This window comes from Lichenostomus cassidix, chromosome 15 (genome assembly GCF_008360975.1).
Source record: "Lichenostomus cassidix isolate B80296 chromosome 15, HeHo_3.0, whole genome shotgun sequence".
In the NCBI taxonomy this organism is placed as follows: domain Eukaryota; kingdom Metazoa; phylum Chordata; class Aves; order Passeriformes; family Meliphagidae; genus Lichenostomus; species Lichenostomus cassidix.
Window position 1 is genome coordinate 4,166,690 of NC_139496.1, and position 13,179 is coordinate 4,179,868.

Consider the following 13,179-nt stretch of genomic DNA (forward strand, 5'->3'; position numbering starts at 1 on the left):
GGTGTCTGCAGGAGGTGACAGCCCCCTGTCCCGCTGAGGTCCTGGGGCTTGGGCTGGGGGGGCCAAGAAGGGGCTCCCCACGGCCACCCCTTCCTCCTCCTCAGCCCCATCCCTCCCCCTCCCGCCCCAGCCCCAAGGACTCGAATCATTGCCTAATTTAGAAAAATGACAGGGAGACGGTTTTCCACTGACACAGTCACTACTGAAAATTTACTTCAAGGTTCATTGTTGGCAATGTCAAAAGTGATGAAAACCAATAAAAAGAACCAGCACAGCATGAATGTCTGGGTGACAGCGCGCGGGGGGGGGTGCCGCCCCAACCCCCTCGCCGCAGCCTGAGCCTGTACAGATAAAAGGTAATTGAAATGTTAGTTCCATTAATATTTCAGCGTGCCCCATATCTGACAGCCGCGCTCCTCACGCTCTCCCAGCCCTGTCTCTTTAGCTGCTGCTGGGGGTGGAGGTTTCCCACAGCCCCAGCCCGGCGTGGGAGGCTGGCAGGGCTGGGTGGCACCGAGGGTGTCCCTGAGTGGCGCTTGTGTCCCAGCGTGTGAGGCTCACGGTGCAGTCCTGCTGCTGCAAGAGCTTGGAGTCACCCTGGCATCGGTGCCAGGGTCGGGTGGGAGATGGGAGGTGGGAGATGGGAGATCCAGCCCGGCCTGGGCGTTGGGCAGGGTTGGGTGACACTGGTCCATGTGACCTCGGAGATGGGAAAATTCGGATATCCCAGTTTGGGATGAGGTTTTTCCACCTGCCCCAGCCCCAGCTGCTGTCACAGCCCAGGGTCTCACATCGCCCCGGCCACCAAAGCAAACAGAGGGTGTCCCTGGGTGGCACTGGATGTGTCTGAGTGGCACTGGAGTGGTGTCCCTTAGGGTGTAGTCCTGGTCCTACAGGAGCTTGGGGTCACTTCAGCAAGTCGGATATGGGCAGAGTCACCTTTGGCCACCACTGGCACCTCTCACACCTTGCGTTCTGACACACCTCTCCCGGGCACACCTCACACCTCTCCCGGGCACATCTCTCCCAGCTCTCAGCACATCTCACACAGCGCAGCTCCCCCCGCCTCCGACAGCGCGTTTCATCTCTCCCCGCGCCCGCCTCGCCGCATCCTCATCTATATCAAAGCATCAGGCAAATTAAATTGTTTGCAAAGCACCGTCTGCGCGTCTGTTTTATTCCTGCTTTGGGAGAACACGACGCTGCCGCCGCCGCCGCGGCTGTGCCATTTTGTTGAGTTTTCCCTGTAATTCTTGTTCAAAGCGGCGCCGCGGCCCCGCGCTCCCTCCCGCCTCCCGCCGCCGCCGGCATCAAAGCCCACCGGGAGCACGGGGGGGCTTGGATCGGGGAATGGGGAGGGGGGTTGGTGTGGTTTTCCTTGGATTTGAAGGCCGGGAATGGTGAGGATGGGGAGAATTCCCGAGCGAGGCGAGCCTGGATGTCAGGGAGAGGATGCTCCGTGGGGATCTCCAAGGGCTCAGCCAGCGCTGGCTTGGCCATCCGGAGGTGGCAAGTGGCCCATGTGGCCCCGGAGCCAGGGGAATTTGGATATCCCAACAGGATCCCTCGGGATGAGGCCCTTGTCCCCGCTGTCGCAGCCCGGGGTGGCTCTCGCATCGCCCCGGCAGCCAAAGCAAACAAACCAACCCAACTCTCGCCACCGAATTGTTTCCCATAAATCCTCCGCTTCCCGCTGCGCTCCGGAAAAAGCTCTTTTTTTCTTCCCCATTGACTGGTGGTGGCTGAAAACCACCTCGTGTCCCAGAGCTGGGGATGTTTGTCCCTGCCTCCACGGGAGCTGCAGCAGCAGGGAGAGGGCGGACAGCGAGTCACCTTTTATTGAATCCGAGCCCTTCCGTGCTGTTCCCTGCTGGGTTTTCACTCTTTCTCACTTTTACGGCAAAGAATTGAATTTAACTCGATTGTTTCTAACGGGGTGGCAAATCCGGAGTGCACCCAAGGTGCCCCCGGGGTGATGGGCAGTGCTTGGATCCATCCTTGCCAGGGACACCTCCTTGCTGGGGGCTGGGGGATTATTTGTGTTGGCAAAAAAAAAAAAAAAAAGCAGATTAAAAGCCCAGAGAGCAATTCTTTGCCGCTGAATTGCAAACGCGCTGTGTGCAGCAGGAGCTGCTGCAGTTGTCTTGGTCCTGAGCCGCGGTAATTGTATTCTATGAAATATTTATTCATTTTCATTTCAATTTCATTTCCAACATGTATTTCCTATAAAATGATGTGGGGGGAAAGAAAAAAAAAAAAAAGAAAGAAAAAGAAGAAAAAAAAAGAAAAATCTGCCCTGGCAGCATTTATCATCATCACAGGTTCCTTGCCACAGCTCCCCGAAGGGGCACCGCCGGGCAGGACCACACAGGCTGCCAGGGCTGGTTGTTCTAAAAACTTTAAATGCCATTTTTCATCCTCCTGGGAGCCTATAGGAGCTGTGGAGGTGCTGGACATTCCGAAGCCTAACTCCTGGGAATTGTGTGGCACAGAACAGGCACCTGTGGGTGATGAAGTGAAGAGCAAAATACCCCTACACCCTATAATAAACCCTAAAATGCGCCTATAACACACTGAAATATCTGCGTGCACGCTAAAATGTTCCTATGAGCTGTAAAAATAAGGATTAAAATACCCCTGTGCAGAGTAAAATGCACCTGTACATACTAAAATGCCCCATACACGCTGAAAAACCCCTGTGCTCTTAAAATAACGCTTTGTATCCTAAATTACACTTACATACGCCAAAATAGTCCTGTGCAGAGTGAAATATTTCTATACACACCAAAATAACCCTGTGTACCCCAAAATGCATCCGTACACACTGAAGTGCTCCTGTGCACAGTGAAAAACACCTTTACATACAGTAAAATGTATGTAAGTAAATATATCTTTATATACAGTAAAATACACCTGTATGTACAGCAAAATGCACCAAATTATTGTTATACGCCTTAAAATATCCATTTAGACACCAAAATATTCATGTTCACCCTAAAATACCCTCCTGCAGACTCCTGGCCTGGTGCTAAGTTATACACCCCAAAATTCCCTTACACACCCCAAAAAAAGCCCTTTAGACACCAAGATATTCATGTCCACCCTAAAATCCACCCCCTACAGAATTCTGGCCCAATGCTGGGTTATACATCCTAAAATACACCCCAAAATACCCTTATGCAACCCAAAATAGCCCCTTAGACACCAAGCTATTAATGTTCACCCTAAAATCCTCCCCTACAGAATCCCAGCCTGGTGCTGGGTTAAACACCCCAAAATTCCCCTATACACCCCAAAATAACCCTTTAGCCACCAAGATACCCATGTCCACCCCAAAATTCCCCCTCGCAGCCCCCGGGCTCAGTGCCAGGCAGGTGTATTTCTGTCACCACCCCTTATCCAGCCTCCTCTTCCACCCATTCCCACCTCTTCCCGGCTGATTATTCCCAGATTTCTCGCAGCCTCCTCCCGATAAACAGTTGATTACTTCTCCTCCCAGCCCCGTGGCCGATTTGCATACAATAAATATCGCCCTCGGAGAGGCGAGCGGGGCTCATGCCTTATTTATGAGGGCTAAACCCGGGATCGAGTTTGCATAATCAACACGTCTTTTAATTTGCGAGCTCTTCCACGCGGGTTCGGGCTCTAATCAGGCTGCTGCCAATCAGGGTGGAAATGTCTTCATTAAGGGCTGGCAGGTTCCGGAGAGGATGGGAGATTGTCGGGATGCCAGACCTGGAATGCCACGGTTCACCTTCCCCTCCCTCCTGCTCCCAGGAATTTCCCTTTGCTGCCTCTACACCAGATTTTTTACTCTTAATTTGGTGGCTCTCCTTCCTCCCGCATGCTAATGTATGCAAAAAAACACCGGGGCTCCTATTAAAATGCCATGAAAATCTAATGAAATTAATGTTGGCAACAAATATTACCTAATGGAAGAGCCTCCGGGAAAAAGGAAGAAAAAAAAAAAAAAACCAAACGAGTGCAAATATATATTTGCACATATTTAAAGGCCTCTGTCAAGTAGTTTAGCTCCACAGTTGGGATGTTATTAAAAAGGAGGGGGAGGGAGGCTGGTGTTTTCCGAGCCCAACACAGGCAGAAGGGCTTCCATGAATTATATTTTTAATTTCAGAGGAAAGTGGAGCTGACGTGGCTGGGATGGTGGGGGTGCTGGATGCTCAGGTGGGAGCAGGGGTGGGAGCTGGGCTGGGAAGGGAGGTGAGCAGGGAGTGCTGCATCCCATAATGTCCAGGGAGAATTGTGTCCCTCCTGGTGAGCAACCCATGTGCTGTGTGTTGTTGCATCCAGGGAGAGTCACATCCAGGGGATGTCTTGGCCATCCAGGGGTATCCCATCCACTGGGTATCCCATTCAATGAGCATCCCATCCAATGAGCATCCAGTCCAAGGATATCCCACCTGGTGAGCATCCTGTCTGTTGAACATCCCATCCATCAGGCTTTGCATCTGGGCTGTGTCCAACCCACCCAACACCACAGCCAGGGACCATCCCATCCAGGGAATATGCCACCTGGAGAGCACCTCATCCATCCATCCTTCCATCCATCCATCCATCCATCCATCCATCCATCCATCCATCCTTCTCCATCCACCCATCCCTCATCCATCCCTCCCTGTCGCTGTTGAGCCGCTAGCAGAGAAGAGGACCCAGTTCTCAGTGTAGCAAGAAAAGGCATTTATTATTTTGATTTCCATATATATATAGACTTTTCAGAGGTCACCCAGATTGGTCAGCCAGAACCCTCCCCCTAGGCCTGATTGGCCAGGCCTGAACTGTCCAAGTCTCGAGACACTGTTTGAAAAACATCCAGACTTTATTTTTGTTTATAAAACACAGCAGAATGTTCTCACGAGAAAGACCTGTGCTAGCCACACCTCCCTCATCCATCCTTCCATCCATCCATCCATACATCCATCCATCCATCCATCCATCCATCCCATCCATCCATCCATCCATCCATCCATCCATCCATCCATCCCTCCATCCATCCCTCCATCCATCCCTCCATCCATCCATCCATCCGCACACCCAGTGAGCCCAACTCCCGCAGAAATTGCAGGGACTGATGACACTGAGCCTTCCCAGGGGAGGGGACACCCAATTATCCCTGTTTATTAACTTGGGTGTTCATACTCCAAAGCCACCAGGCAGTGACAGCTCATTATGAGCTTATCTCTCACAGAGGCTACTCCTCGTCGGCAATTACAACACCTCCAATTAATTCCTCTTTAAAGGAGCTCTGGCAGGTAATCCCAGCTTCTAAATTTAAGATTTGTAAAAAAAAAAAAAAACCAAGACCTGAGAGACAATATTCCCATTAATTATGTTACATTTGGGGGTTTTTTTTTTCCAATTAACAGCAGATGTGGTATGTTTTCCCTCCAGGCTCAGCAGAAGTGGTTTGAAAGTCTCCATAAAGAAGTGTCCTGGCCCAAAGTTTGGGGACTTTGCCCCATCCTGCCTCTCGTAGAGGTAAGAGCTGTCCCCTCCCAGTGCCCTCACCAGGAAGGTGATGAATTCCCCATCCCTGGAAATGTTCAAAGCCAGGTGGATGGATTTTGGAGCAATGTGGTCTAGTGGAAGGTGTCTCTCCCCACGGGATGGGATGGGACTCGATGAGCTTTAAGGTCCTTTCCCACCCAAACCAGTCTGGGTTTCCATGATTCCATCACTGATGGCTGGAACAACACCAGCTTGGCTGATGGATGTGGTGTTGGGGGCTGGATGATGCTCACTCCTTTTCCCCATCACCATGGTCCCACCTGTGGGACTCAGGAGGACAGGGCGAGAGGGGAAATGCCTTGAAATCCTGGGAAACTGAAAACTGGGCAAAGGCACTTGGGCCACTCTGTCTGTCCCTGACAAAGGAAGAAATGGAGGTGGCAGCTCAGTGCCCAAAGGCAAACAGTGTGGGAGGGGATGATTCCAACCCGGGAGCAGATGGGGTTTGTGTTGGAAAATAATCCAGAAAAAAAAATTGTTAAAGGTCAAACCAACTCGGGGTGTTTGCTTGGAAATGTGAATATTTGGGGTTTCTCTTTTTTTTTTTATTTCATGTTAAGCCTTTGCAAAAGCCTTCCCGTAGTTATAGTTATATATATAAATATGAAGCTCTATTTTTATACTTATATCAAAATGAAGCTCATTTTCAACCATCAGCACATCCAGAAAAAAAAAAAAAAGGCAGAATTCCACTTGGGAAACACCTGCATGAAAAGCTTTGAGCTGTCTGCCCTTGGAACCCCCAAACCTTCCTGGGGCAAGGGGTTCACTCTTAATTTTAAACCCCAATCCCTCCTGCTTTGCCCATCTCTCCTCCCCAGTCCAAAATAGCTCCGGCAGCATCCGCTCAGCTCTTCCAGAAAGGATTGTTCAATATTTCTCGGCGAGCTGTGGGATGTCTGCTGTTAGTGAGCACATTAAACAGGGGTATAAATTCGTAATGAGAGCCCTGAAATGAATGGCTCTTATCATTTATGGATGGAATAATTAAAGATACTGTACTTGGAGGTTTTACACGGGCCTGTAAATTGCCGGCTGTGAAAGCAGGGAAGTGGTAGAGTTGGAACAAGCTCAGGCTGGGCAGTGGAGGTGGCACTTTGGTGCCATCAGAGCTGGGGGATGCCAGCAGTGCTCTGGGGACATCCCCATCCTTGTTTGTGGTCCCTTTCCCAGCTGGCAGAGAGAGCCAATCCTGGCTGTCAGAATTTGAGGATTTAAGCTTTTTTTGGTGACTTTCCTGCCCTTGGAAAGCTCCTGCTGGCAGAAGCAGCCCTGATGCTCCCACCTGCTGCTCCACCGCGGTACCCAGGGCAGGGGGGATGCTCAGCTCCTGCATCCCAGGGCTTTGGGATGGAATTCCCTGGCAGCTCCATGCCCAGCCCAGCCCATGGGACACCCCATGGAGCAGTGGGGACACCAGCCCACCCAAGCCCCCAGGATACCCCAAGGGACAGAACCTCCTCTGCCAGCACCTCGTCCTATTTTAACTCCGATCATCTAAAATACTGTAACTATGGCAACGGCTGCAGGTGAGACTCATTACAGTTAATCCTCTAATTACTAACTACCTCTTCAATCAGTTGTAATTACTTTGGGGACACAGTTAACCTCTCATTAGAAACGCATGGCCACGTTTTACCAAAAGCACAAACAGTGACATGCCTGGTAATTTAGCACCGCGGCACTCAAGGCCACTCTCCGGCTTTTATGCCGGCACAATCTCATCCCTGTCATTAACCAGGAATGGTTGTCATGACAATTAATCATTCAATCCCTCATCAGCAACTTTTGCCAAATGTCACCCCGCTCTTGATCAAATGAGAAGGGAAAATTAAATGAATCAATTCAGCACCTTGGCATTTGTGACTATTTATTTTTGGAGGGGGGGGGATAAATTGGCGGTGGCCCAGCAGCCACAGTGCCACGCTCTGCCCACGTGTGGGGGGTCTGTCCTGGGGCTGGGGGGCTCTGCAAGGAGCATCCCTAGAGCTGGGGGTCACCCTGCATCCCTCGGGCCTCATTGACCTGATAGTCCAGCCCTGTGGCCACTGCAGCACTGCCACCTCCTGCCGCGGCCACCCAGGTGTGCTGCCCCCAGATGTGCTGTCCCCAGATGTGCAGGGTGATGCCTCAGCCAGCCTGTTGACCTCCAGAGCCGTGCAGAGCATCCCTTCCTCCGCCGTGCCCCAATTTTGCAAACAATCCTCTCCGATCATTTTCCTTTTAAACCTGTAATTAGCTGGAGTCATTTGCTGCATGCAAATCCCAGCCCTTAATTACCAGCGCTAACCTTGAGCTGCGCTGGGGATCCAGGCAGGCTCAGCCCCACAGCCCTGCCAGACCCCCCTGCAGCCCCCAGCCTGATTTTGGGGTTTATAGGGGGTCAAGGGGTGCTGGGGCTTTGTTCCCACCAAAGAGGTGTTGGGATCTCGGTGCTGTGAGTCAGTGACAGTTCTGCACCTTCCCCTGGGCCCTGGGGGAGGTTGTGGAGATTTTAGTGGGGTACAAGGCTCCCAAATATCCTGCCTTGACATGGCACAGTTTGGGGGGCTGGGAAGGCAAGGGGTGCTCACCCAGCTGCAGGAAACGCCAGGAGGTGGATTTGGGGTGGCTGTGTGTCATATTTTGGGGTAGATGTGCATCAATCCTGGGATGCATCAGTCCAGAAGGTTCCCCCTGGCACCCCAGGACACCCCGAGGCCACAACTCATTGCAGAGGGGAGTTGGCCCCCGTGGAGAGCACGAATTTTGGGGGGAATGCACCCACAATCCCTGTGCCCTGCAGCGGGAGGGGAGCCCAGGGAAGGGGAAGTTTGGCTGCCACTCGATTATAGGAGATTGTAAACTCGCATTAGGGAGGTTGGCATTTCAAGCCTGATGCGTTTGGACAGAGTGTCTCTCCCCGGCTCGGAGGGATCGATTATCCATCAGAGGGAGGGCGGGCTGGAGCTGGCACTGCTCACACCTCCCACATCCCAGATCCCATCAGCATCCAGGGCAGCCCAGAGACCCCCAGACGGGGCAGGAGCTGGGGCAAGGGTCTGGGGGTCCCTGGATGGTGTCCACATGAGCAGAGAGGGATCCAGGGGTTCTCTATCCCCGCAGCAGTGAACAGCCCAGCCCAGCCCAGCACTGTTTGATTTGATAGCTTGGATTGTGAGTTCCCATCCTGTTTGCTCACACGTTGGGATTCCATTCCTGCTCACAATCCCACTGGTGTGACCCGTTTGATGCTGGAAATCCCTGGCATAGGCACAAGCTTCCTTCAGTGCCAGGAGCAGAGCCCCACTTGCTACCCAAACCAGCTGTGGGTGGGTGACACCGCTCAGTGTCACCTCCCCGGGGTGATGTGGGAAGTGTCACTTTGCCTCGGGCTCACTTATTTCCGCTCTGTGTCCCACTGCTCTTCTGGCATCTTGAGGCAGCCAGGATCTGGCTGGGATGTGGGTGGGGATATGGAGCTCCAGGGAATGGGATGGTTGTTATTTTGGGGTGTTCTCCAAGGGCCAAATCCCCCTGGCTCCAGGGACACACTGGATTCCTCCAGCACGATCCCAGGCTGTGCTGGGTGCCAGCATCACCCTTCCCACCCCGGCTGTCCCAGCTAGCCGTGAGCCCCTGATTAATTCCCTGAAACCTGCAGTGCGCAAATGAGTAATAATCCCAGCAGCGCTAATTGGTGAGCTGTGTCCTGACAAATTGATTTGCGCTGTGTTAACATCGCACGCCCGGCCGGCCCGGCGCTCACCACACCAGGGTCACTCCAGCCTGCCGGGAGACAATCCTGGATCCATGGATGGCTCCTTCCTCACCGGCTTCCCCTGCCCTGGGGTGGGCAGAGAGTGTGGGTGAAGCCAGAGCAGCACCCAAAGCTCCCTGATTTTTATCCTGTTTGGTCTCGGGGGGTTTGTCCTCTGGACAGCTGGAGTTTCCAGGATCTGGACAGGAGCCTGGGGCAGGATCTGATCAGGAGCTGGGCAGGAGTTGGGCAGAATATGGGCAGGATTTGATCAGGATCTGGGCAGGATCTGATCAGGATCTAGGCAGGATCTAGGCAGGAGCTGGGCAGGAGATGGGCAGGAAGTGATCAGGATCTGGGGAGGAGTTCGGCAGGAGCTGGGCAGGATCTGAGCAGGATTTGATCAGGATCTGATCAAGAGCTGGGCAGGAGCTGGGCAGGATTTGATCAGGATCTGATCAGGAGCTGGGCAGAATCTGGGCAGGATCTGATCAGAATCTGATCAGGATCTGGGCAGGATCCGATCAGGATCTGGGCAGGATTTGATCAGGATCCGATCAGGACCTGAGCAGGATTTTATCAGGATCTGATCAAGAGCTGGGCAGGATTTGATCAGGATCTGGGCAGGATCTGATCAAGAGCTGGGCAGGAGCTGGGCAAGAGCCTGGGGCTGCGCCGCTGCCGCTGGCTCTTGTCAATTCTTTATGGCGCTGCATCTTTAATAGCTTTACAGAGCCCATTTAATGTGCTCCCAGACATGAAGTGCTGTCTAATCAGCACATTTAGGAGAATTGCCCACATCCTGGTCTCGCTGCCATAAAACAGTGCCCACAGAAGCATCTGTAATTAATGTTTTTTTTCACTCGCTCTCTCTCTCTCCCACTGAATCAATTTATAAAGCGCGGACTTCCTCTGCGCTGGAGCTTTTAGGCTGTTTTACTCCGGCAGCCGAGGTGACTCGGCAGCGCTCGTCAATTAAGCAGCTGTGTATAATGGATGCTTCAGAGTAAAAAACACAGCCTGATTCCCAGAAATGATCAATGCGCATTTTTCTCACAAAAAAACCCCAGGCTCACACGTCCCCACCGGGCTTTGCTCACCCTCCCGGGGCTCAGCGGAGCCACCGAAAGGGAAAAGGGGGGGGTTGGAAAGGGGGGATTGGGAAAGAGTTGCTCTTCTAGCCTGCTTTTGGAAGGGGAAATTAAAAACGGGATGAGAATTAAGGACAGAGATAATTAGTGTCACCCGCTGGGCAGGACCTGCCTGTTGCCACCCGGAGCGGAGGTGACATCCCTGGGAGGTCACTGAGGGTGCTGTGCTGGGGGAGAACATCAGAGTGGCCATGGAAGGTGGGAGGGACAATGTCGCGACCCCCAGGGGGCTCTGTGTGGTGTCACCCTGCACATCCCCCAGCCCCGGCCAGGGAAAATTTACAGGTTTTATTGCCGGAGGTGGCTCCTAATTGAGGAGGAGGAAATAGAACAGGAGTGAAAGTGGGGCTGGGGAGGGGCTGGGCCGGCAGAGAAGGGCCAGCCACCCCCCTGTGCCCCGTTTTGAGGACTTCAAAGCCTCCTGGCTCACAAAGGCGCTGCCTTTGCTCTTTGGCCGTGCGGATCAAAGCACCGGCAGCGCACCGAAAGCTCAGCCATGCGCGGGGCCCCCTGAGCCACGAGATGTCCGGCACCGTCCAGAACTGTCACCTCCTCCCTATTCCCATGGGATCCCCGCTTCCGTGGGGTGCAACAGGAGTCAAAGCCTCCAGCACCCCGTCACTGCCATCAGCCCTATGGGGGTGTCCCCATGTGTCCCCAGGGATGGGATGGGGACCACTCTGGTGCTCAGCGTCATCTACAGGGACTCAGAGCTGGAAAGCCAACCCGAGGTGGGGTTTGGGAGTGTTTCCCCCAAACAAGGGCAGCCCCAGGCTTTGGCAGCTCCGAGCCACCCGGCAGGAGAGCAGCTGTCCCACGGAAACCTGCCCCGAAATGGAAAACTTACAGTGGTGTTTAATTGGTTTTAAACGCAGCCTAATTGGGATTGTACACCTGGGCACCGTGCTAGTTTCTGAGCCATAATTGGCCTCAAAATTGGGAGAGAGGGTGGTGTGATAGGGCTGGGAGCTGCCGGGTGCTGGGAGCGGGATGTTGGGAGCATCCTGGGAACAGGGTGCTGCGAGCTGGGTGCTGGGAGCAGAATTCCAGGAGAGGGACATTCTGGGAGTGGGATATGGGAGCGAGATGCCACAGGAGATGGGGTGGCCCTGCCAATCCGCTGGACTTGGCAGCCCTGGTGTGGGAGCCCCGCCAGGCTCTCGTTGAGCTGGAACAAGGCTCTTGCCCGGGAGTGCTGTGCCTTTTCCAGGAGGGATTTCAGGGCTGGCTCCATGCAGAGCCCGGCTCGGGGGCACACAGAGCCTGATTTGCACGGTCCTGGTGTCACACAAAGGCGGAGCCGTGCTGGTGGCGGATGCGCTGGCTCGGTCACCGAGGCTCGGCTGCCTCATCCTCAGCCCCGAGCTGAGCATGGTGAGGATGGTGAGGATGGTCCCAGGAACAATCACAGCCCGAGCAGGCTGTTGGGGATGCCCAACGGTGCCAGTCAGGCCTCCAGGGAAAACCACGGTGCTGCAGAGAAAGCGGTTTTTGAAAAAAACAGGAGAAAATACTGATTTAAATTAATTATCTGCTGTGGAGGCAACAGGCTTGGGCACACCCTGCTGAGGACACAGGCAGGTCCCAGTGCCAGGTAACAGGGACAGGGATGGCATGGATGGGTGGCAGAGCTGCCAAGATGTCCCATTTCTCCTTCTCTGGAATACACCACATGGGAATGGAGCTCCTTGTGCTCTCTGTGTCTCCATTAATCCTTCCCGGGTGCTGTGGGTCATCAGGAAGGGACCCTCAGCTCCTGAGGGGCTAAGGGGGGCAGGAGGAGCTGACAGGGGACAGGCAGAGATGTGGCACTCGATGGTGACTTCCCAGAGGTCATGGCTCAGCTGTGACTCCTCACGGAACCTGGATGTGTTTGCCTGCAGCAGTCTGCCAAATATTAATATGCAAGTGGAAGGATCCTTCCCCCCGGAGCAGGCTGAGCGAGGGGAACACAAACCCGAGCTGCTGCCACGGGAGACGACGCTCTTATCAGAGCAGCGACACCGACAACCCGGCTCTATACATTTTTAATAAATCATTTGAAATTCCTGACTGTCAGGAGGATTGAATTAGTGCTTCCCTGGCTGAAAGGGCGAGGGGCTGTGCCAGCTCTCCTGGCACAGGGGGGGCACAGGGGTTCCAGTCCCACTGCGTGGCATTGCTTGGATCCTTGGTGTGTTCCACTGTGGAAGGTTCAGGGATAATTCACCTTTTTTCTCCCAACACAGGCAGTGCCATCCATGCTGCCGGGGCTGCTGACAGCCCAGCAGAGCTGGGAGAGGCACAGGGGAGAGGGGGAACCTGCTGAAACAAGCAAATTGCAACGATTCCCCTTTTCCAAATGTCAGCAGATTTGGAGGGGAAAGAAGCAAATAAGTTAAAGGTGAAGATCTCCTGGGAATCTCCAGCTCGCTCTGCTTTTATTCCTGCAGCTCAGCTTCTTGGGGCTGCCCCCCTTGGCAGGGACCACCCTGTAATCCATCCTCTCCTCTTCTGGGAACTCACAGAGCCAAAAGGCTTTGCCAAGGAGCTGGTGAATCCCCTCTGATGGGCTCTGAGGCCCTGGGGACCAGCAGGGAGGAGGTGATGCCCACGGCAGTGAAGGATAACACCCAGCTGTGCCCACCAAGCCCTCCCTGGAGCGATGCCTTTGCTCTGCCCACAGAGGGTCCCCTGTGCAGCTGGAGCCTTGGGGACCCCCCAGAAGCCCCTTGGCTTTGCCTCCACCCCGGGATGCCTTTGAGCACTCGTGCACAAAGAGGC